Source organism: Frieseomelitta varia, unplaced genomic scaffold, assembly GCF_011392965.1.
Source record: "Frieseomelitta varia isolate USP_RPSP 00005682 unplaced genomic scaffold, Fvar_1.2 scaffold_532, whole genome shotgun sequence".
Taxonomy (NCBI): Eukaryota; Metazoa; Arthropoda; class Insecta; order Hymenoptera; family Apidae; genus Frieseomelitta; species Frieseomelitta varia.
The window spans coordinates 577045-603523 of record NW_025110293.1 but is presented as its reverse complement, the minus strand read 5'-3'; the positions used below and the strand labels follow the sequence as shown (position 1 = coordinate 603523).

General features: G+C 40.8%; 1 protein-coding gene and 1 long non-coding RNA gene across 21 annotated transcripts in view; one reads left to right on the top strand and one right to left on the bottom strand.

Annotated features, from left to right (window-relative positions):
* LOC122533483 (CUGBP Elav-like family member 4) overlaps nucleotides 1-26479 on the bottom strand; it is a 571418-nt gene that overhangs the window by 90187 nt on the left and 454752 nt on the right. The window lies entirely within an intron of this gene.
* The window catches only part of LOC122533487, a 151920-nt gene that overhangs the window by 55507 nt on the left and 69934 nt on the right, over nucleotides 1-26479 (top strand). The window contains exon 2 of the long non-coding RNA XR_006307720.1: nucleotides 17708-17834. This is a non-coding gene — a long non-coding RNA (uncharacterized LOC122533487). The remainder of the gene's footprint in view (nucleotides 1-17707; nucleotides 17835-26479) is intronic.

The window sequence follows — 26479 nt, the reverse complement described above, 5'->3', positions numbered from 1 at the left end:
TGGGAATATGTTTTTTTTTTTTTGAGGAATCGATCACGGTCAGTTCTCGGTTCGATTATTTTTGTAGAAAATTTCATGAAAAAGATATTTCCACCGTTTCATTATTTCAATAATTATTTGAAAACGATGATATACTATAACAAATTTTGCTTCAAAGTTACCAAGACTGTGAGTGTTTAGGTTCTACTTTGTTACGATGGATCGAAATCTATTTGCGGAGAATATAAAGCGGTTCTTGTGCTCGTGTTGTCAAGGTTCACATTGTGCCTATTACAATATTCTAGAAGACTCATTCCATAGTTCTTTATATATTTTTCTAGCATATTTCATTTAAATTCTCATTTTTTTAAATCGTCACAACATCGTCGAGACATTATCGGAAAAATGTAGCAAAGATCTCCTTGTAAAGAATATTGAAACAAAATTTCTCTTTGCCTTGGTTCTATGTACAAAAGGCGTATTTGTAACATTCATTTACTTTGTACATTGTACAAGGAACTTTTAGAAACTCTTGTTTGAACTCGGATTCGTTTAATTAAATATAATTTCTTATTGTACTTGGAGCTATGTTTGGTGAAACTCTCTCTACTTCTTTAGCCGGAATTAAAATTAAAATTTTAGTGAAATGTTTTTACTTCTTTAAAAGTTGAAACTCATGGAAAATGTTAAACATATCTACATTTATTAACGTATTATGCATCGCATGTGGTTATATACTATGTATAAGGTTATTTTTATTTAATTTAATAATTGTATATACATGGTACCTATACTACATTGTATGTATAGGAATATTAGAGCGTGCATAAGTTTGTATTAGAACTGTTGACGGATAAGCACATGCGTTAAAGTAATAACACAAGTTGTTTGTCATTGTGCTATGGTATCTTAAATCATTGCAAGTGGAGAGATGGTGAAAATGGGGTGGAATCTATGCTGTATTTTTTCTAGCGTAGGGCATAAATATTTTTGGCAAGGAGACCAAAGAGCACAGCAGAACTTTAGATGAAGCGCACAAGATTTGAATGTAATATCATGAATGTAATTATATTTATATTGACATTTTTATATTATATCTACGGTTTGCCATGTTCTAAATATGGTCGTTAAAAGATAGACCAGAGGCAGGAAGAATTTTAAAATCAAGCGTATGATTAACAATAGTTGGACAAACATCATTTAGAGAATAATTGTGCCTGATAGGTGTATTATGTATTATGTACTTCAACATACAATAGAACTCCGTTTATATGAGCTTATCTGGGAAACAAATGGTTTATATAATAGGACTCCATTGATTCTCCCCTCTACTAGTTATTTTTCGTTCGTATAATAGGAGTTCAGGTTTAGATAGGTGGATTCAATCAGCAAGAGTTCATTTAATCGGATATCGACTAAAATTTAATTCATCGCAAACGAGACTCTACTGTACATTGAAATCGATGAATTTATAACTAAAAACAAAAAAGAGAGAGAGAGAAAATGAAGAGAATTCACTATTCCCGTATTTCTTTCTTTGAACGATCATTCATTTCAATTTAACGAAAAGACACTGTTTGCATTTCGCCGACCACTGAAATTCGAGTGCCGAGTTGCTGAGGTGGCGACGTCATTTCACGAGCTAAATGGAAAATCTTATACTCACCTACTTTGTACGTAGCTGAGGGAGACATAGTGGGATAATGGGCCGGGGAATAGGCCTGTGGAAGAGAGAATATAGGGAAACACGTAGGAGGCGAAGGTAGAAGCGAGGGTTGCGAGATATCGAGGGCAGCTGATATCGACTAGAGGGACACATCCAAGGGGGTCTGCAACCAAAGAGAAAAAGGAAAAGCATTATCTTATGTAATATTTACCCTCTCTTCTCCACTCTTGGCAACGTATCCTCCCACCACGCGCAAACTCTTATGCTCCTGGGAGCCTTCTTCAGTCACACCTTTTTCTACTCGCTATGCTTGTATCTGTTCCACTGTCGTCGCCATCGCTTTCACGGTTTACGACCTCGTATCGGCATCTAACAACCGCTTGCACATCCTTTTGTTTACTCTACGATAACTATCATCGATCGTTACGACGTCTATTATACCGAGTCGATAATACTCCTGGGTGTAATAGATTCGTGGAAATTCCGAAGGAGATACCCCCGTTGGCCGTCCTTTTCTTCGTCGCATTAATTTCGGCTGCTTAAATATCGTCGAATTCCATCGAGATAACGCGAGATCCCCAATCTCGCACTTTCGTACGATAAATGTACAATTGCCAAGAGTATTAATTATATTAACACTGTCGTCGATCTTACGATGCCATTTCAAAGAAAATAATTCTCCATTTTCGTTTGCACGCGGAGACTCGCGCATTTGCTGTAATTATTAGCATTTGTGACTACGTAGGCCAATTTACTTGAATACCTTGTTCTAAAATCTCTTTAACGTCTCCGCTTGAAATTGAATGCCGTTATTTTTAGTAGGCACTAAGAAACGTTCGAAACTATGGATGCATAATAGCGGCGCTACGATATTTACGAGCAGATTTCACGTTCGTACTTAACGAGACATCTGCCCGTTACTTCGCTTCGGATACTATTAATCGTTGAACGCAGGTTGAAGATAAACGACCTTGGTCGTAAATTTTATTCAGTCGCAACCGTGGCCAACTCTAACGGGAATCAATTACGATGTCGATTAATATGCCGGATTATTAATCGTATTCATCCGAATCTGACTACTAATTATATTAATTACAGGAGTAAGCTATGCTTAGCAAACGAGGCGAAAGTAGAAGGACGGCGGGCGAGGGGCGTGGGGAGGAGGAGGAGGAGGAGGAGAAGGGGGGAGGGGGGAGAGGAGAGGGTTAAATCTAATTGCCGTTCGATACTCGAGAGCGAGACACTTAATTCGGTTCCCTCCTGTTCTGTTTTCATAGCCGCCTCACAACCCTACTCTCGATCGCGTTCTTTTTTTTTTCTTTCTTCTCTTTTTTTTTTTTTCGGTCCTCTCCCTAGTCACTTTGCCGTTCCATCCAGCGCGTCGCGCGCGGTAATCAGGTTGGCCCTTAATGCCCGTGAAACTAAATAAAAATGCAATAGAGCGTCCCCGAGGTTATCGAAATCCACTTTTCCGTGGCGCAGTCAGCGGGCTGTGCGTGCTGTGATATATCGATTCGTCTGCTTTGAACGACCGATGACCAACTGAAAAACACATTGACTGTGGAATCATACAGGAAGCATACAGGGGTCGCGCGTTACGGCAGAGAGACTGCGTTTGGCCGCGGGACCTGTCTTCGAGTTGCGCAGGGTTACATCGTTCGTCGACCGCTCGGGCTTTCGGTCGAAGTTCTTCGAAAAAGCTTGACCGAGACGTTGACGGCGTGCTGGCGAGGTCGGTGAACGGTTAAACTTGCTGTCAAAGAGAGGGAGAGGGAGAGAGAGAGAGAGAGAGAGAGAGGCTTGTGAACGAACTCGATTTAGAAGTGGAGTCAAAGCGAAATATCGGACCGAGGAGATTTCGACGTTCGAGAGCGCGGCGGGCGTAAGTAGAAGCGATCCAAGTCGACGCTGACTTTGACGCCACCGCTTTCTGCCGTTTCCGCGGACGTGCATAACTTTGATTGAACGGAATTTCGTGAAGCGGTGCTTCACTTAATTGCATGTGAGGAAGTAACTGCTGAAAACAATTGGAAACCCGCGGGTAATAAACGTGAAACTTTAACTTCTCAAGTATCTATTTACGCTTCCCATTTCGGTTAGGTGATGTTGAACTCTTGCCTACGTTTTCTGATAAACTTACCTCTATACAAATATCGTATATTTACTTACCTTAACATAAATACTCGTTCATTCATTAAAATATATTTACATGACAAACGAAATGTACATGTTGCACGTAAGAAATTCGTAGTTATCTATAGTTATTTCATTTTCATTTTCGTAATTGAAAGGTGGAATCGCGCTCGTAGTTGGTTCGGATTATCATCGGTCATTTGTCTTGCTAATGAACAGTTAAATGCGAGTGTGTGGCTCGTAATTTGTAATCGTGGGTAGGTTCGTCCCGGTATCAGGAGGGGCAGGTATCCCGGGACGTTTATGTGGGATAGTAGCCGGCAAGTACAATTTGCACGCGGTGACGGAAGATAATGGCAGCGCCCGGAGACGTGAAAGGTGAATTGCGAAAACAACGGCTAGCAGCCAGCCCCATAACTCTTCGGTAGATGACCGACGAGCTGCGAGAGCTCCTCCGGGTGTCGTTGACCCTTGAGTGACCCAACGTGACAGCGCGTAACGACTGAAAGAGACCCTCCCAGGCTTCTCTTGATGAGGGTCCAAGATGGATGCCCGGCAATATTTCTCGCGCCGTAGAATTCGCGACTTTTTCGAAACTTCGACGAACGTCTTCCTCTCCTCGTCGTTGTGGCAACGTCAACGCCAGCTATGTTCACGTCTTATCAAAACTTTTCGTCATCTCATTCTTGCCACGGCGACGACGAAAATGATTCAAACTTCACGAGAGAGAAATCATGAGGTAAAGCGTTCCAATAATCCTTGCGTCATCGTTTTAGATTCTTTTTGTAATATTTCCGCGGGATCACGAGGTAAATTATTCAAGTGCAATTGCCAGACTTCTTTCTTTTTATCGAACTATTCGCCGTGCGATTAAATATTAAGGAGAAAATGGACTTAGGTCGAAATACAGAAAAGTTTGATCTTTTTTCTCAAGAAGCTTCTCTCCTTTGTGAATCGTTCCCTCGTCATTTAGTTCGTCATATTAAACCAAGTAGCTACTCACTCGCGCGCAAAAATTCTCGCTGCTATTCGACCGCCACATGCTTAGGAGTCCGGTGAATTTTTTGAGACACCCTCTCTGAAACGTCCGCCCCTTGCATTCGCCGTCGAGTCACATCAAACAATGAAACCCTCAAAGCGAAATTTTACGCGCTCTTTCTTGCTTCTTTTCTCTCGTTATTTGGCCTTCCTTCGTGGTCTTTTTCTACGCCCTTATCAACCGTGTCCTCCTTGTCGTCTCTGTTTTTTCAGCACTGTGTTAAGTGTACATTACGACCTCTATGTACGCATTAACCGTAATTTCAAATTACACCCTTGTGCACTTTCTACTTGTCGCCACTCGGCGACAATTACGCGCTACGTATGAACGGAGAAAGGAGAGTGACAACGTGAAGTTTCCTTTTGCAAAATGTGTCGCGCGGCGCCTTTGTTACGCGATATTAAATACGCGCGTTTGAGCCAACATTAGAAATGAAATTTGTTACGGTTGTTATATTCCCCCGTGTAATATATTTTCGCTTCATTACACCCTATTCTTCGACGTTGTTTGTCGTTTGCAGTTTCTCTATTGTTTAACTTGAAACAAGCAACCTTGCGAATGTCTATCGTCGCTGAAACTGTTTCTGTTTTATCTGTCGTCGACGTACTATCGATCAAGATTATCGATAAAAATCGCAAGGAGCGAAGATGATCGAGACGCACAAGGTCTGCAATGTCGCGGTTCAATTCAATTTGCAATCAGTTAATAAGGCAATGCTTGATGACCCGGAGGTATATCGGCGCCTCCAGCTAACATAAACGAACTTTGCTTCATTACCTCTTTGAATATTCAAGAGTTTCGCGCGTGCCTGCGGCCATTTGCTAGAACTCAATATGTTTGGCAATATGTAGATAGCTCTGTAAGTATCGATGGTGCTTAAGGGATATTCTGGCAAGATGGTGTATACCCCTATAAAAGGGTTCCACCTTTTGAAAGCTCTGAACCGACGGAATCAAAGAAACTCACTCAGAGAGATACATTACTGATTCTTCGCATAACCGCGTCAAGTCCTTTCTCGAATTTCGCCGAGAAATTTGAGGAAATTTCAGAGAGAGTCGTTGGACAAAATAATTTGCCGGAAAGTGGGAGAATAGACGCGAAAGTCAACGATACGTCGGGCGATTGACTCGAGACGATAAATTCCGGGAGGCCATCGTATAACTTTGATCCAGCGACGCGACGCCAGCCGTTTCTCGGTCCTCGTTTGTTTAGCAATTTAACAGCTTAGTTACCATTTCTAATCCGACCGAGTCAGCGACGGCAATTCTCTTTACGGGTAAAGTCTGCTGGGAGAACGTGCATCTTCCTCTCGTGCACTTGCCCGACTCTTGAATAGCTCACGAAATGGAATACCGTTGTACAACTTAGAAAGTCGTCGTGAAAGTTATTATTTCGTAACATCGAACTGCGCTTGATGGAAATGCATAAATGTAAATACGCGGACATCGGAATGAAATTCAATTTGCAAACAGTATAGAATTTGGGCGTTGCACGGATCGAAATGTTTCGCGTCAATTGCTCTCATCGAGTAGAAATGTTTAATATATCGTATATCCAGTTATGTATAATACGTGATTCGAGTACATACCCGTGCGCGTAAAGGTATTTCATTAGTGCTTGTAATCTCATTTCCTCGAATGAGACTTTAATCCGTGCAGTAATCACAGTTCGAAATATTGTGACTTTGATCGAAATCGTTTGGTCTGGCTAAATAGTTAATGAATTTCCGAAGAACTCGTCGGATATATTTTTTTTTTCTCCAAGGATTCTCAATATGGGGAAATGTAAAGCCAAAGGTAAGAAGCTCGTTTCATCCATGAATGTTGCGATTCATCGTTCGATTGTTTTTGTATAGCTTGTAAAAGTTTCATCGTACTATACTTTTGAAAGATAAGCAATTTTATATTTTACGAATTACATCTTTAAATACACAATTTCACGAGTTTTTATTGTCGTGACTCTTCTCAAGTGAGACTTAATCACAAGGATGATAAAACTTTGAGATGTTGTCCTAATATATTAGTAACCATATATTAAATAATATTAGAGACATATTCTATATATCAAATAATATAGAAATAATATATTAAAGCGTATTTTTCAAGTAAGTTTACTCATTTGTAAACTCTACTAGAGAATATTTAATCAATAAGAGTAGAAAGAATATCAGAGGACAAAATTTATAAATTATAAATTATAAAATAAGAGATATAGATGGATCGGTCTTTTGTACTGCATAAACCATGTAAACGTTTCTAAAGCAAATGAAGATAGTAACGATCCCAGTGAAAATGAAGATGAACAATTTTCACGAAACGTTTTCGTCCACATCGAATGCAATACCGAAAGATGTTGCGCTTTTCATTAATATTAAGTTGGAAGCGCCAAACGGTAGAACCACCATCTATATTATTACGCGACGAGGCGGACCGAATGGGTTGGCAGGGCCCTTTCATAAAACGAACAAGATGTACTTTCATCGAACAGCTATTGCGCCGGGGATGCTTTTAGCGATCTAATCTCGAAAGGTACCGCGATTTTCAATGTTCCTGCAGACGACGTCGCGACCTCATACAGGTGTCGCTAAAGCGGCAGACAGATAATCCAAAGTATCGACGTATCGTCCCACGAGGACACATCGCTATCAGAAGGCAATTCATATTAAAGTCTCGTGGGATCGGTTGGGATTGGTCCGGTGAATCTGGGGCAGGCAGTTGTCACATTGAGAGTCGTAAAGTATTCGGAGAGGAGAGGTGATCCCGAAGGTTTTCAACCTATACGGGAAAAGCCGAAGGCAGTTGAGGACGACAGAAGGTAGAGAAGACAGTTCTATGGGTTGGCTTATCGCTGGCGAACAGGCACGCTTTTTCCTCCGGCTCTTTTCTCGCTTTCTCTCCCTCTCCTTTTGTCGCGGCTGTTCTCACGCCTTCGATGTCATCCATTCTCCTCTGCATTATTCTTTTCGCCCAGCGTGTTACTCCTCTTTCTGTCTTTACGCGCGTTCTCATCTTATCTGCCCAACGATGTGGCAATACTTTGCCTGTTTTCATTCCCCGGTGGATGTGCGGTACATATCGATTACCAATATGAAAAGGGACGCTTCGGCTTCGGTGTAAATTTTTGCTCACCGACCGTTAAAACCGTCGGTTCTTCCATTACCGTTAAATATGTTAAAAAGGAGTTTCATCCGATGGATGAAAATGTATCTCCTGCTGTAAACTTCTTTGTACCACGTTTCATTTCTACCGAGATCCCTTTTGAAACCTCCTTTCTCAAGACACGCCATTTATACAAAATAAACAGACAGGCAATATCGTTCAACCTTCGGATCGAAATTTGGCTGGAAGAACGGGGAAAGAGATTAAAGTGAAATCTGACGAAAGGAGAAGAAGATTGTTGTTTGTGCGTACTGTATTGAGAGCAATTTATTGTTGAGAAGTGCACCGGCTGGGTTTACCGGCCGGGAATTCAGGAACAAGAAGCCGAACGTGAACGTAGAGGAAGTTAAAAAGGATCACGCAATTTAGTAGGGACGTTGCGCTGCATAAGTCCTTTCTTTTCCTTTCATCTGAGAGAGCGGAGTAGGCAGCAGCTATTACTCGAGGTAAGAGGTAGGGAAGCCAAGGGGGAGATATAGAAGTTGGGGAGGAAGGACGTTTTCCAGAAAAATAACGACTCTAATAATCTTGGCAGGCAGGTCGATTTCTCCCCGCCCTCTCTTTAACTGCTCTCGCCCCCTTTCCTCCCCCGCCAGCAGTCGTTTTTCGGAATCGCGCCTCCGCGTGAAACTGTTTTTGGGAAAAGTCTCCGTGGCTTTTCTTCCCTCTCTCGCCACCGTCTTTCCCTTTCTCCCGTTCACGCCTGGGGGAGATACTCGCGCCCAGATATTTCGAGGGTTTCCCATTTCTACCCCCGCGGGCGAGGAACACGGAGCCACGCGAATAGGGATTGAAACGAGCACGATTCGCATCGAGGGGGAGAACCTCGACCTTCTACCAACCTTCACCCGGAACTGCCGGATAACATCGATCCGAAACATTCGAGCGTGGGTCGACTGTATCAACCGTGCGAGACCCGGAAGAGAGAAGAAGAGGGTCAATTATCAGGGTTCAGTAGTCCAAATGTCTCCTCTTTTCTCCCACTCTTTATGCTTAATTGTAACGCCAACGTTTTACGATACCCGGAGCCGTGCCAATTTTCTACGTTAGCTTCGATTTTCAACGAGTCTCGGTTAAATTTAAAGAAAAAAGCAAAAAAAAAAAGAAAAAAAAAAAAGAAAGAAAGAAAGGAACAACACACGGTAGAAATCTGATTCTTATCTGAACGATATGTGCGTACGTTGTACGTCCTACGTCCTACGTCCTACGTCCTACGTCCTCGTATTCGCAAAAGCAAACGCACGCGCAATCTTAACTATTGATCTAGTCGCGGTGACTTGATCTTCGCCAAATTTACAAACCATTCGATCTAATTATTAATCCAGCGATGATATTTGCGTTGATCCGGACGTGTGGCACGATCCGTCGAATTCCTCGGGTTGACAATCGCCCGTGCGTTCACATCTCCTCCCCTCGTCGCTCCGGGGAAACTGGCGCACTCGGTAATTATCGGTAAACGTCGTCGTAATTAAGTAATGCGCCGCTCGCGACTGCGAATCGAGACGTTGCTCGAACAAGACGTGCCCTCCGTCGCGTGTCATCCTCCTGAACGAGTTTTCCCACGAAAAACTTCCTCGATCTCCGTCCGATTTTATCCTAAAACGTAGTAGTACACACCTTTCACTGTGTTTCTCCGTTTCACTCCCTGTTCCCTCCACCCTTTAGTCGCCCTCTCTGTTAGTTCGTTCATTTCCTCGTGCTATTTCGCACAGTTGCTGTTCCTCTTGGTCTCTTTATTGTTCGTGCTCGCTCGATCCGTCTGTTCCTGTTGCTCGTAGAAATATACTGGCCTGGAGGGGTCACCGAGTAATTGGTTTCATTCCCATGGAGACAGGCTTGTCCCGAGTTCGGACTGGCTCCAACAGAATCCTGGAACCTGTACTATCGGCACGGCTCGCCCCGAACGATTAAGTAACGCACTTTCCACGGATAATTATGTAGATGGAACCGTTAGTTATGATAACTCCTCCGCCAAGGATTATCGCCTTTCTCTCTCTCTCTCTCTCTTTCTTTCTTTTTCTTCCATCGTGTTGTCTCTCCGAGGATCCTTCCGCCCGGAGATCCCGGAAAGGTTTACCCCTTTTCCCTCGTAACGCTTCCGTCGCTCGATTTCACGCCATTTTTGGCACAGAGACCCAGTTGAATCATCCAATTTGGGCAAAGTGTAAGCGATCGGAACGATATTTCTGGTCAAAGAGCCGGCAACAAAGCGCGATATCGAAGCAATTACGTCAGCACTCGCGAAATTTCTTCCCGCATTAACGCAATTTTATCAAATCGAATGAGAAATTTCATCGACGCGATTAAATGTAATTAGCGCGAGTGCCGGGGATACAAGATATTATGTGAAATATTCAAACAACGTTTAATCCTCTAGTAAACATGGAATTTAATAAACATGGAAAGTCATGTATTTGCGCAGTGGCTATCTCGCGCAAGCAGGTGCGAATGTTTATATACTTGGATAGCGGTGACAGTGCCCATCGATATTCAAAACCGTCATTTGGGTGTAGCCGCTGTTGTCATTTGGAAACAATTATCGCGCTTTCTCGTTACGCTTAATGCGAACACAATGCCAGGGACACATCATTTTGTGCCGTAGTGGTTCGGAAAACTAGATAACACGGTGCGTGATGCACGATCGTAAATTCCGATTTTATTAGTAAACGTTGTATTCGGTGCGTATCCTCTCCGCTCCCCGGGACTTTACGCCATGCGTGCCGACGCTTACGCAACGCGCGCTTATATTCACCTATGAATGCTTTCTATTAATTACGCGCCTAAATGAGCTGAATGATATGTAGCTGGCTTAACAAAATGGCCGGATAAGAGCCTCGAACGACTCTTTGAAACCAGGGATCGAATGTTGAGGGATCTTTAAATAAATTAAAGTTCCATTCGAGGAATTTCTACGAAATCTCCATGTGGAAATTTTGTGAAAAATTCCCTTCTTTAAAAGTAAAAGTTTAGTAGAATGGAACTTTTGAAATATAAATTAAAATGTGAAATTTTCTGTCAGATCGTTTGTTCATCGATATTAAAAAAAGTTCTCAATATTTGTAGAAGAATACTGACACTGAATAATACTGTTCAATAAGTAGTAGTAATGTAAAAATGGAATTTATCCATAAAAATTTCAAAATTTAAAATTTCATAAAAACAGATGTTTCTTTTATACGAAATACACAAGTTCGAATGGAATTTTTTTTAAAAATACGAAAAGATCCCTGTTTAAAACTGATCTCTGACACACATACGTTAATATCAATCTTCGGACACTAAATAAATTGTTGAAACTGTTACAATTTTGTAAAAAAAAAAAAGAAACAAATAGTAAAACGATAAACTTCATTTTAAAGCTCGAAGCCTCTACTTCTAAAGTGTATTTACGTCACGTGGCGAATGAGTAAGTAAAGATACTCGAAATAAAAATTTTCGAATTGTTATAGTGCACAACAACCGCTTTTCGATGTATTTACTGTACGTATATTTTCTTACGTCAACCAGAGGATATATAACGCTCCCGCGTTATACGGATCACAAGATCACGTTATAGACGAGATTCGATATTTCTCAGTTGCGCGAGTTTGTGTTTTCTCCTAAAGCCCAGTACGTGAGCTCGTCTTAATTGCGAGTGTGCGGCTCGTGGATTTAAGGGTGTAATATTAAGGACGAACGTGACTGCTGACCACACTTCGCCGACATCCCCTTCTGGATCTAGAAATACCGTTGCCTCCCTATAAGTCCTCCCCTCATCGACCGCAAACACGTAGCTGACAAACGCGCGAGAATAAGCTTTTATCGCCTCTCATTTGCATTTCTTCCGTCTCTTGATTTATACGATCATTTATCATCGAGACTTTGCCCTTAATGAATAAAGTATACAAGGCCAAACTCGGAATTTCGAAACATCGGGGGAACTAGTATTTCACGTTTCGCCGATAGTACGATTATTTTTGGTATTTTTTCCCCTGTATTTTCAACGTATATCGATTTTCCTGCTAAATCCGTAGATCCCTGAGCCCATAAATTAAAAACTAGATGATATCATTTTTATATTTCACAGCTAAAGATAGTCTCTTTCCACTATTGAAAGATAATCCGATTATTCCATATAGATCCTTCTATAATACATACCGGAATAATCAAATTCCTCTATTTACATGAAAGGATAAGAGCCTCTATTTTTCTTTCCCTGGCTCGTTCACGGTGAACCAATAAATTTCACGAGTAAATTTTTCCATAAAAAATGAAAACGGCAGAGAGCAAGGCGGACGTTCCGTATTTCGATAACGAAATTTATATTTTCTTCTTTTCTTTTTCCAGCCTTTTTTCTCCTCCTCTCCTCCTCCCCGTCGTCGTTCGCACTCCTTCCTTATTTTTCCGACTATTTCTTGTTTTGATTCTTCATTCCATATCTGCGGCACGTTCGAAGCTCCGCCGCGGTACAACAAAACTAGTTTAGAATTCATGCAGCTGGCATGAAATCTGAACTTTATTAGGCGTCGCACGCGTGCTCACTTTGAAACAAATAGGATCTCGATTGGTGGGCGATAGCGGTGCCGGCGCAGTCGCGTGAATTTTCACTAAAAGGACAGACCGTGACGCTTCACAATAACGACGATTGTTTGTACTAATTATTATAAGTCACGTAGCCGAGTCTCGTGCTGGTGCACGCGTCGCTGCACATAATTTAATCAGTCATTCTCAAATGCGACATGATAAAGCTTGTTGATTGTACTCGCTTGGTACACCGACGATTATTCTGTAGGTTTCGTTTGAACGTTGTTCGACTGTTAACTCCGACGCTGAATGCAAACATTCGCGTTTCGATTGTTCTAGAAACGGCTACTATTGCTGCTGCCATATTCAAAAAGGGAAAGCAAACATTCGGTGCTTTTTTTCCTCTTCTTCTTCATTTTTCCCGTTGCGTCGTATGTAAAAATACTCGGGAAGCATTCTCGAAGCACGAGGCTTTAATAAAAATTGTATTGTCGTCTCGTTCGTTTTGCTCGTCCGGTTTACATTTCGTTTATTATTTTAATCAGCACGCGAATGTACGATCGGATTTCCAATCGTTTAATACGTAGAAATATGTATGTAGAGACCTACCAAAGTAGCCAGACATTAATTCGCTTGATATTTCTCGAGGTGGAAGAAAGAGAGAGAGAGAGAGAGAGAGAGAGAGAGAGACAAGTATTCTATTTTTGTACTCCCAATTCTGAACGGATTTTATAGCGCACTCGATCCTTTTTTACTCCAAGGAAATACGAGCCACTTTATCTTGATACGCGCTCCATTTCACTCGTGCACGCAGCCGTATCCTCGTGTTATCTTCGGATTAAGAAACAAAGCCGCGGGTCTGGAGTATGGATTTTCTTCATTACTATGACAGCGTATGATATACGCGAATGTATTTTCTTTTATGACATTTCTACCTCGCTTGTACGCGATCCGTGCTAACGAAGAACATTAGTTTCACACGACTATTGGATTTACGTCCCGTTACGAAAGAATATCACGTTCGAGACACTTTAACTTGCTTCTGATGGCAACTGACACGTTGAATAATCGTCGCGTCTTATTTGTTGTATGATTAATACGTTAACCGCTCTAAATCGGGATGTTCTTCGATCGATAGGATGTGCGTTTTGCTACTAGGTATAGAATTGATGTTTTTTTTTCTAACCGATGGACATGTATGTGCATATATCTCGAAGTGTAATTAACCTCATTGCAAATTTATCGTGTTTCGTGATTTCGTTGATTTCAAAATGAAAAATCAAAAAAAGATATATATCCTGCTTTCGAAAGGGAGAAAGAAAAGGATAAATTACGGCAGAACTAGTTTTGCTAAATTTCACTGCCGACGAGGATATCGAATCATTTTTTGATAGCTGTTGTTTGTCTTTCGAAAAAGATGGCCAAACAAAATGATCAATGTATTAAATGGTCAACAATTCATAAAGTTTATATTAAAGTTTCTCACAAAAAGAATTCGCCTTCCATCTGCATACAACAAGACGGACGCAGTTTCCTTTCGGCCAGCCTAACACTTCTCGGACAGGGGAGATTTTACTGCAGTATGATTTGTTCAAAACGTTCGATACTCGTTCTCCCCCCCGAAGAGAATGGTCGCGGATTCGACGAGGACGTTGTCCATCGGTCGTCCGGCTATAACGGCGAAGTTCCGGCTGGAAACGGAAAGATATTCCAGTCCGGTCGTTCACTTTGCCCGAGTTTTGCTCGCCGGAGGAATACCGATTTCCGGCGCGAGGAAACCACCTTCTTTTCCTGCGATTTATATAAGGTTGGCCACGAAGTTTGCTTTTCTTGAGACGCGTGGGAGCGCATCCGTGGAACTCGAACAGAAGTCACGGGGCGGAGAAAGTTTCTCTGTGCTTCCATGGGCAGCTCCATCCGAACGTGACCGATCTGGCATCTCGAGGGGACGCCGGCAGATTTCCCCGGATAATAATACTTCTCTCTTACAACAATTCCAACAGTTGGAGAGAGGATAGCCGCCGCCGCCGCCGCCGCCGACGCCGCCGACGCCGCGCCGGCGTTGCTCACTTGCATTCGCGCTGGGCCAACGCTTGTCCGATACGCGCGCGTTCTCCGCTCGTAAATGAAAGGCGCCGCGACGCCGACACCCGCGGGAATACCGAGATTGGCACATTCTACGGCTTCGTTCGCTTCACGAGCGAAACTTGGAACCTTGGTGGAACCTTCGTCACGTACGCGACACGCTTTTGAGCTTCGAGATTCTCGAACGCGCCCGCGAACCGTCTCGACCTCGCATCGCGTCGCTGTCTGCGCTTCGGTAAATCTAATTCTCCGAAATTGACCGTACAGATTTCCCGACTGGAAGCAGGCATCCCCTCGCCCGCGGAAGTCTTACGTTCGCTGATACGAATACTTCGAATGCGAAATCGATGGCAGATCGATGACAGAGAGCGTCCGTTTCTACCTGTTATATCTACAGGTTACAAAAGTTAACTGCGTTTTCTTACGAGCAAGTGAAAGACAAATTTTTCACGAGAAACTTTATTAGAAAGCTTTCTTAAACGATATGCAAATTGTTCTGTTCGATTACACTTTTCGCCATCTTTCGCGATTCCGCGTTCGAAAAAGTTCTTATTCTTTTCTCTTCTTCTCTTCTTCAGATAATTTTTTATCAGCTTGCACAGGATTTTTCCCCCCCTTTCGAGAGGAAAGTTTTCTTTGATTTTCCATTTTGAAATGGAACGCCAGACCAACAATTGTTAACGAGATCGTGGATTTTTTTTTTAAAGAATTAGATATCAGATGAACGTGGAATAAGATAAAATAAGATTAGCTACATTTTGAGGTGTACACGCGTGTCCATTTACTGAAGGAAAGTTGCAGTTACTTTTCGGCCAGCCTCAAATAATTTTGAATAATTTTGAAAAACAGGATAGAACATCGGTGGAACGTTTCGAAACGAAAGAAAGGGAAGAAGTGAGGCAGCGGGGAGAAAAAGACGGTGGTTTCTTCGCGTTGCCGAGGCGTAAACTCTGAAACAGGCTGGCGAACGTAGCCAGCCACCGTAATGACGACGTGATGGATGGCCGGTTCGTAGAAACCATTTGGCAGGTTAGACTCGGTCAGCGCCCGTTGCCCGTCCAATATGCCGGCAACGTCACTGGCCGGATTCTAACCTACCGAATGGTTACAGTTACTCTTGAAAGGAGAGCAAGCTGGAAGAAGAGAGAGAGAGAGAGAGACAGAGAGAGAGAGAGAGAGAGCGCGCGAACAGTCTCGTTCATCGAAGCGTGCCATGAGCGATAGCCGAGCGGAGCAAAGGCGATACTTGGAGCCACCCTCGGCATCGGCTAGCAGCTCCTCGCTCCCAATTCAATTCCTTAATACCTTATCCCACCTTCTTCTCCCTGCTGGCTCTCAACGCGGCCGTTACACCATCGGCTCGCTACTCCCCCCCACATACATACACACACACACACATACGCGAGCAACCAGTCACTGATTCCGTGGATATATTAGTTCCATCGATTTGGTATCAGCCTTCTTCAACGTTCGCTCGCATCATCGAGAGCGCTTCTTCGCGCATCCTTCCCCCCCCCCCCCCCCCCCCCCCCCCCCCCCCGCCCCAATCCTCCTGTCCTTACGTCTTAATGGACGACCGAGAAAAAGACCGAGTAATAGAGAAAAGATTAAGACCTGCAGCTTCCGAGGCTATTAAGTTTTGGACAGACCAAGGGGAGATTGCCAGCTTAGGATTCAACGGGAGCGCCGTGCCGCGCCATCCGGGATTTAAAGATTCTGCCGGGGAGACGTTTATATCTTGCTCGGCATGAAAAGTGATCGAAAGCTACCGCTTGACGGACAGTGGGAGGAGGAGGAGGAGGAGGAGGAAGAGGCAGATTCGATGCTCTACACCATCGGCAAGACGTTCCGGCGAGACCGGCTGACAGTGTCAAGCGCGTAGATTGTTATTTCCGATCGCGTGATAGAGCACCGTCTCTTCACCGCGTCACCCATACACGCGAACTGTCCCAACAACGTTCCGGGACTTTCCTACGTCGAATTGCCAATTATGCCAGAAATATACTTTCCCCGTCCGAGTCGATATGGGCGATGTTTGATGCATTGCATTTGTTACCTGTACATACTGTACGGTTACGTGTCTAATTGGATAATTCAGTCGAAATAACATGTCGTGCGATCAAAGTTGCAGCTTGCAAGTTCCAAAATAGTTATCTTCAAGTCAAGTCGAGTCGATCGAATAAATTCTTCAACTAAATAAAACAGTGCGTATTTTAATTATGCGCTGAAAAATTAAAAATTTTTTTTTTTTTTTTTGATATGATTAGATTCATATTCCTAAAATCATACGCGTATGTGTACCACCTCGTTTGAAATTGATATAGAAATCTGTCTCTTAACATATTATATTGCTTTTATGGCACAATAGTAAAAGAGGGGGGGGGGGGGAAATAAAGGAAATAAAAAAAACAGAATAGAATTTTCTATTTCGCGGGAATTATCTAGCGCGTTGTTATAAGCTAACGTATTATTCAGGTCTCGCGGGATTTGAAAATACTGACTTCAATTTCAAAGCAAGGAAGCTTTATATATTTATGACGAAATATGAACGCTGGTCTATCGGATTAACCTATAAACGATTCGAAGTGACGGTAACTTTGCCCCAAGGTATCGTTACGGAACGTGGAAGAGAATTAAGCGAGACAAGGCATCTCTGTATTATCGTTTTAATTGTCTGAACCTGGGGTTACTCGATTTTGGTGCAGTTAAATTCCATAAATGCATCAAGTATATTGAGCGTAACGAGATTTACGAAAATCTAAATGCGACAAGGGAAAAGTAAGATTAATGAGTATAATTCATGTCAATAGATACTTGGCATTGCGAAGCTGAATTATCTATGATCACTGGCGACGTTCGATCGTCACTGGCAAAATCAAATTCGTAATATATAACATAACATATTCTAAATATCGATAAATAACATATTCTAAACAATTACATAATTACTTTTAACTTTTGTATGTACTAGAATGTAATTATTGTGACTTTAGAAATGGCAACAGATAGCATATGACTTGTTGATAGTAAATTAGTATAAACAATTACTATAAATCTAGTATGAGCAATTATTTTAGTTAGATGTTAATCAATTTCTCACGTACTCCGATGAGTAACCACTTGAATCGTTTGACGTTGTTTCAGAAATGCAGTTGAGAAGACGTGGGAGGGACGTGCTGAAGGGAGAACACGGTGCTGGTTATGACTTAATTGTTCCAGCTGCACGGACTTCGTTAATGCTGGCTACCGACAATTATTGGCGCCAAGTTAGGTAACAACTACTCGACTGTCGTAAAGAATTTTTCTCCTACAGATAGAATTTATGTAATTACAATAACGAAGAAGCAAAGTGAATCAAGAGCAAATCAAGCATTACGACGAGGGTAACGGCGTAACACAATCGATACAGTTGCCCTTCGAGGATCCGTTTCTGTAGAAATCGTTTTTAATTATTGATGATCATCAGTACACGAAATTATTACGAACACAGGTGTTGCGAGTTATCATATTGCGTGAATGGAGGGGATCACTTTTCGTTAAAACTCTCGATTAAGGAACTAGCATCACTCGCATTAACACATGATTTTAGTGGGAACGTTACATTCTCCACTTTACGATCGTGTCAAAAAAGAAAAAAGAAACATGAGGTTATTAGGCTAGTAGATATTATAAATGCAGAAGTTTATGATTACGAGTTTGACTAAGTCATCTGCCATGTCGTAGAAAGTCACTTCCATTAAAGTAACTTCGACTAAAGTGGCCTCCGTGAACATTCATTCACAACATTATATAGCAGAACTCTTTGAAATAATTTCACTTCGAATATCGCGCAATTACTTAATAAATACACTAACCGTAAGCCAATATATATATAAGACCGCCAATATATAAGACCGCTTTTGCATTTACCATGTTATGCTTCCAATCGAGCATTTTGTGTAGAACACATAAGCTGTTTCTGATTCGGTGGTACAACAGGAAAGAGGTTGATTCTATATTAAAAAATAAGTCGAAAAAAGTGAATAAAATTTTTTTATTTGAAGCACCGATTTTTAGAAAAAAATCAAGTTTAAAAATTTATCAAATATACTTGAATTTAGCTAATTCCTTACCCTTACCCTTTCTAATTCCTACCTTAATTAATTCCTTGCCCATCAAGAAAATTCAATTTCAAGTACACGTCTGTATTACGTTACACCGATTCTTAATTAAACACATTCAAAGTCTATTTTCTTGAAAACAAGGTGTTATGTAGAAAAATTTTATTTTACATTTTTCGCAGATAGAGTAACTTCCTACCGATTATTTCAAAGTCGATTTCTTTCGAAAATGGAGATATTACTGAAAAAATTGTATTCTATTTTTCCAATTTACTTTTTCATACCACCGAATTAAAAACACTGTGTATATTAAAATCTCGTTAGAAATTCGTCTTCATTAAACGTACAATTCGATACAAATTTTTTATAATGTCGTAAATATCGACGTAGATGTTTGACATTCATTGAATTAAAAGAGTATAGAACAATGGGGTGAATTTCTAAAATTATCTTTCTGTGGTTCGGCAATAAACTGGCAATTAAAAATTGAATGCGGGTGGTTTTCTAAATGATGAATGGAAGAGTTGACAGTAATTGGTGGAAATACGAAATGAAATATCTTTTCTAACCCATCTATAAACCGCTATTGTCACGTACAATTGAAAAAAAACATACGTAACTAACACTTGATTTTTTATAAACACAATAGAAAAAGCATACGTTGGGAAAGTTATTTTCAGTTTTATTTTCATTGATTACTGCCATGTAGTGCAACGTGCTGTTGTGTTGTTTAAAAAAAGTACGTGTGCAACTTAGGACTGAACATGTCGTATCAATATCATATTACTTTCAAATACAATATATTAGTGTACGTACATTTAACATTAATTATTTTCAATCATTTTTCGCATTTAAATCTAGTTTCTTCTGACTTTGAGGTATTCGATATTCGATATTCGATATTCCAATGATTTGCAATGATTTGAAGAAAGACGTTTCTTGAAGAAACGTTTTCTCATATTTAACAAGCAATTAAATGAAAGAAAGGTATTTCTTTAGAGAAGTGTCCCTTTTCCGTTAAATTTCTTTGTTTTCCCTGTCCATCGCGATACAAGATTGGTCATTTACTGGCATATAAAGTCAGACCCGTAGATCCTAAAAGTCCAATGAAAAGAAAGAAGAGCATATTTCGAGAAACGTCCATATTCCTAAGAACCTCATATTCAATTCAAAAATCCGCGGTCCAGTTATCATGCTGTATCTAAAAGAAAACTTTCATCCATCGATGAAAGTTTCGTCGTTTTCAATAATGTTTACGCGTCGGAGTCGCGTAAGCGCAGCATTTGCGTGACAATATCGCGGATTATCTTCGAATTTGTCGGTGACATAAGTTATTGCCAACGTGCCGTATGCCTCGGTCTATTATTCATTCGGTTGGGCCCAGGCTCGTGCGGGCGACGTTTTAACTGTTGCCGCGTTCCTACCTATGGGCCATTGTATCGCGCGGCCATAAACGTTACTCTCACGGAAGAGCTCGATCGCCAACGAAATTGTGTACGCGCGTATGGAGGAAACGTGCGATGCATGCGCTCGTTGCGTAAAGCACGCGTGGTTCGCGGTGTCTAGTTATCACCCGGCACGGTTTGTGCCCCCGTATTAGGGACTAGACGCAACAGAGCCAGTTGTTGCCGGCTACGGCAATAAAACCATACCGACTAATTGCGAATACGGCTGCGTGAAATTGCCGCGAGTATTCGAATGATGATAATTGAGTTTCTCCCCGAAAGTATGCGCGCGTCCATAAATTTTTCATCTTTGCTCGCCGTGATTGTCGGCTCGCGGAATAACCAACGCACAGAGATCGTAATCAACGGAGAGATTATTCCGGGTAATAGAAATACATATACAAAGAGATCCTCGTTTTCTTTCTTTTTTTTTCTTTTTTTTCTTTTCTTATATTCATTATTTAAAGTCGCATCAAGGGCTTGTGCGGATTCTTAGCGACCTGAAGTCTTACAATTTATTATATAGGTTAGACCGTTTTAAGGTATATTAGTTTTAGGATTCTTTGTCGATATTTTTTTAGGTTATCATTCAGTTGATGTCTAATTCGCGGTGTATTTTCTGTATTGGACAATAAGAAGATCCTCGTTGTTTTTTATTTCTCTTTTTGGTCAATAAATAACAGGAATAAATTTCCAAAATTATTTAAGAAAAGCTTAGAATTGTTTAATCTCGTTTAAAAAATGTATCACGAACTATTTCTCCATTTTTTTTTTTTTTTTTTTTTTTTTTTTTTTTTTTTTTTTTGTTTTTTATTTTTTTTTTTTTTTTTTTTTTTTGTTATATATATGGACTATAATTGCATTTTTCTCGCACTTGCAATAACACATTGTGCTTAAATTGCGTTGAATCTAAGCATTAAAGATTACAGATACGGCGGTTTCATTAAAAATTCGCATGTAATTTACGAGACGGACACCGAAATTAATTAAACACGTGAAAATTACGAAAGACAAGAATATTTTCATAAAAAGGACCGCAAAGGGTTTTGATTTTCATTCTAATTAACTTTGTCAAATTTCACATTGTAATTACGCGTTCCCTTTGCTCCGCGTTTAAAATAATTTTAAGCCAGCCTTTGTCAACGCAATATCAAAAATGTCTCTTGATTTTACATTCTGCATATTTCATTTTCGTTCCTGTCCCGCTGAATACGGTTTTGTTTGTATTAATAATCCGATATTAAAAGCGGATTTGAATAGCCGCATTAGCATGCAATACATATATCGTCCTGGCTGGGTGATTTTTTTCACTTCTTCCTCCGAAAGCAAAATCTTAAGAAATTTTTTAGTAATATCGCTTGAAGAAACATTTCAATGAAATATGAACGTAGTTATTGACATTAGAACGCATTAGCACCAGTGAAAGTTTCATGCTAATTTCAGCTGTTGAAAGTCTACGAACATTTGGATTCGAGTAATATTACCCCAAACAGTTATCATCAATAAATAATTAGTCGCTAAAGCAAAAATTGTAATAAAATCGATGATAGTCAAAAAGCATTAAAAGATTTTCAGAAACAAAAAAAAAAAAAGCAAAAGAAAAATAGTAAAATAATCCGATTGAAGTTTGTTGAAAATATTCTTTTTCTGAGTGTATCTAAACTTAATCTACTCGAAAGCGATGAAAGACACTAATTCAAATGCTGCTGTTATGTATTTTTGAAGGAAGATTTTATAAAATTAAATATTTCAGCATGAAAATAATCACAAACATCTGTGAAAAATAGTAAACGCGTGATTTGTAAATAAACTGAATGTTTTAATCTGGCTTTTCAAATCTTCAGAATGAAATCAAATATCATGTGATTATATTACACGTTTAATTAAAGATATCTATGCCTCGTTAATATGTGGCTACAGCTGCTACAAACTTGCTACAGGATTGTAAAACGTTAAATATGACGTGTTAAACAATTTTTCACAATTAGAAAATAACGTAAGTTGTAAACATTGTTTTCCTCGTACAATAAACTGACTGAGAAATTTCGCACACATTAGTTTAATAATATTGCAAATAAATGTATGCAGAAAAAAAAACAGCATTTATTAGGTATCGTGTTTTAGTATGTGATATGTTTATACATTTCATATATGATATCCAATGTTAAGGAAAAAGTTTTTCAAAATTAATTTAATTTGGAAAAAAGAAAATAAGTAAACGGGAACTTTTCTACATGGTCATCGCTGTAATTTTCTCATTGCATGAGTTCGATTCGAATCTGTATATACGTATACATATGTACATACATACGTGTGTGCTCAGTCGAATTCATTGCAAGCGTGATTAACTACGAGAGAGTATACGTTTGATCGTTCAACTGTCGCGCCGACATGATCGAAACCGTGTCTAGGTAATTCTCGAAAAATGTAGGTAATAGATCTCGATTGAAGTTTCTTTCTTTCGTAATTGTAAATATATAAAATGGTACGGGAGTATATGACATTATGAGGAAATGTTGGAAAGTATTTTAATACATGAATATTAGTCGCAACGAATAAAATATTGCGAATAAATTGGCTCGTATGTATGCTGCACTCATTAATATACGATTTTAATAAATAGATATATAATAAGGGGCATTTGCATTAATGCATTAATGCACGAATTAGCATATTATGCGTAAAAATTCGTACAAAGATCGATACGATTACAAAATATGAAAATACGCGTCGAAGAGGAATATTTTCGTTGCGCGCTCGCGTAGGTATTCGCGTAGTTTTTTTTCTCTCTCTCTCTCTTTCTCTCTCTATAATATTTACGCGATTTAGGGGATCGAAATGAATATAATAAATGCAATTGGCCAGACGTTGTTACGCAGAGCCTGCTATCACGAATCGTAGCGAGTGATTGCCTTTTGGTAGATCTTGAAACATATTTTGCTACCGGCCAAAAAAACCTGGGCAATTCCATAGAATGTACTCGCGGAACAAATCACAGCGCTTGTTTTCGAGTTAAGCCCGTTGCAATTTCAAAGCCGAATACTCGTTCACCTCGGCTGTTCTCTTCCCTGTGGGCTTCGCCCCGCGTTTCTCTTTCGGCGAGCGATACTGGCGCTCTCTCGCACCGGTCCCTTTTACCCGCAGTTTGAACGCCCATGGCGAAATCGTGGAACGCCGTGGCGCTGTAACAACGACGAATTAGCTTTGTTACGGCATTACGCCGGTCCGGGATACGATTGTGCACTCCGGCTGGTTCGCAAAATTCCCGAACAACGCAGCGCTGGCAGGTGCCAGGGACCAGCGGAAAGAAACCGGCTCGGTGAAGCGCGGGGACAAAGAGAAACGGGGAGGGGCGGGAAAGGGGGAGGGTGGATGGAGAAAGAAAGAAAGAAAGGAAGGAAGGACGGAGAAATTGGTAAAGGGGTTGAAGAACGGTCGGAACGGTTACATGGAAAGAGAGAGAGAGAGAGGGGGGGGGGGGGGGGGGGAGTTTTCAACAGAGGAAAATGGCGCGGGCGTAGTTGGTCGCACTGCTCCGTGGATTAAAGCGTAATTTCGTCGACGGCTTATGCGACGCGTAATTGCATTGTTACATCCCTCTTACGTACGTATAGGCAGTCGACAGTCGCGACAGTCGCCGCCTTGCGAGGGACGCCGACAACAACGACCATGACGACGACGACGACGGCGACGACGACGACGACGACGACGACGATACTGACTCTGCACGTTGCTGCCGACACCGTGGGTTTTAGGGTGAATTTGTGTAGTTGGATTGGATACGAAGTTGGAGCTCGTTGATGCCGCGCGTCACCGCCATTCCCTACACCTCGGCCGTAGCCAACATCGGAGTAGAATTAATTTTAAGTTTTAATGGAATGTATCGCAGGTTCTCCTTTATGGCCATCTCGCTTCTGGCCTGGCCGAACACCGTGACCAGGCCGCAGCAAGGATTCCATTATCGGGGACAAACTTCGCGAATATCTTCGACGGTTCTGGCCCGACCTCGACACACCGTTGGCGGCGTGCCGTCAAAGAGGTTAATTCGAGTTTCGACCGTGGTAATCGTGCGTGAATACCACAATCAACGGTGTACCTCCGGTTTAAAGGGATATGCAACCCGCCGTATTCCGTTTGATGACTACTTTGACACTTTGCCGCCGACGCGTTTCCACCGAGTTTGCCCGCTTTTCATCAAGGTTACACACAAAGCAAAGGTCATCGCCGCCAGGCGACGTCGCCGGGTTTCCATTTTCCAGAATTTTCGCAAGCGTACGTAAGTACTATGGTTGCCGCAGCACGATCGAACGCTACGATTCGTTGTACCTTTATTTTCCTTTTCCCTTTTTTCTCTTTTCTTTTTTTTTCACCGATCCTTCGTTCGATTGCAACTACGTTAATCTGCAAATTGATACTCTGATTTCGAACATTTCGATATACATGGCTGCTGCCCGTTGTTTTTCGTTTATCCGTAAATGATTTTTCGCTGCTCGAAAAACAATTGAAAATGGATTATTCGTTTATTAGATCGTTTATTAGATCAAGTTGACGAGTGAAATCAATTTTTCTTTCCCTTCAAGGAAGATTTTCCGTTTGCTTTAATATTTAATCGATTGACCATTTATTAGTTGCAAACGTTTCAATTCTTCGCGTTTAAATGATATTTCTTTGCCGTATATATTTGGCTGCTCAAAACTCTAAGAGTTTAATATTAAACGAAGGACATGAATTAAAAACACATTCTCTTTGAACCTCTAATAAGTAAACTCATTTACTTTATTATTGATTGTAATACTCGGACTAAACATTTAAAGAATTAAAATATTTCGAAAACTGAAACGAATAATTTTTGTAGTTACGAATGAATAATTATCTAATAATGTATATTACATTATATATACATATATCGTGTATATTATACGTTACAACATGTATTATGTATGTTTCTTTAACATGATCAGAGATTAACAAATGTAACAAAGCATTCTATGCATGTATACACGTATGTACGTATATGCCTGCCATAGTATTGTGCCGTGTAGAATTATGTTTACGTTTCCGGAAACCAATGTTGTATGGTACGTTTGTTAATCGATTACTGTAATTGCACGCTGGAAATTTATATAACTGTACCTGCTTGCCGCAAACATTCGTCGAAATTAATTTGCTGCGATGCATTAAACACCGGTGAGATCCCTTCAACCGTTTTATGAATCTGGCACGAGATACATACATATATATCGAATTAACAACGATATTATTCTCCTTGCGATTTTAATCAAATCACGCGAAAACGTTAGGAAATATTCAGAAACATACGAAATAAAGTTTAAGTGTTTGATTTCACATTTATACAAACGTTACACACGTGCGTTGACAACACAAACGAAGAGTTTCATCGATTCATCAGTAGATTATCGCGCTTAAGGAAATTCAATCGTGTAGGTAATTAAACTTTAACTCCGAAACTACAGTCTAGCCAGCCAAAGGAAAAGCCAGCGAAAGGGTTTACGTCGTTAATCCCTTTTACCAAAGTTCATTATATCGGTTTCTTCTTTTCGACATTTTTATCCCGGTAGTCTTTTGATTTCTCCTCTTACTCATCAAAACTTTCCTCTCCTCGCATTTTTCTCAAGCGAGAACTCGCCCTTACGTTGTGAAAAATTCTTTCATTATCCGCCTCGCAACCCAGGTACGTATCAAACATTCAGGCGTCAGTAGAAAGTTATTTTTATCGAGCTTTACGCGCGGTTTTACAACACGGTTGGATCAAATCGAATTTAGAAATTTTCTCGTCTCAGAAGCAGACATCCTTCTCGTACGCGTTTTGCTTTGCTTTGCATTTTCGAATTTTCCATGAAATCACGTCCGTTCTCGCTCCCTCGAGAATCACGGGGATAAACGGCCAAGTATCGTATAGACGTTTATCGTTCGTCCGTATTTCCTTTCTAAACGTCTCCACTCTTAGAATCCTGTTCCACTTTCCGCGGAAGTAATAAGCTCGAGATCAGTTAGAACTGGAGTAGCAATACTTCCTGCGAAGGAAACCGACGGTACGATATCCAAGGTTTGCCAACCTGTTTGAGAAGGGCTCTTGTCCCTCTCTTCCGTCTCTGTTATATTTCTTTCCGCGAGATTCAAGATGGTAATCTCTTTTCCCTTAACTGCATCGGCGAACACCGCGGGGTATATTTATTCGATATTTTGTACGCAATCGAGTTAGGATCAAACAAAAGGGGCCGCCAGGCATCATTTCACGTGGAAGATCTTTTGTAGTTTCGTGGTTTTAAAGAAAGAAAAAAAAAAAAAAAAAAAGAAATTTCCAACGTACATATATACGAGAAATAGGAGCATATTGCTTTCCGAGCAAG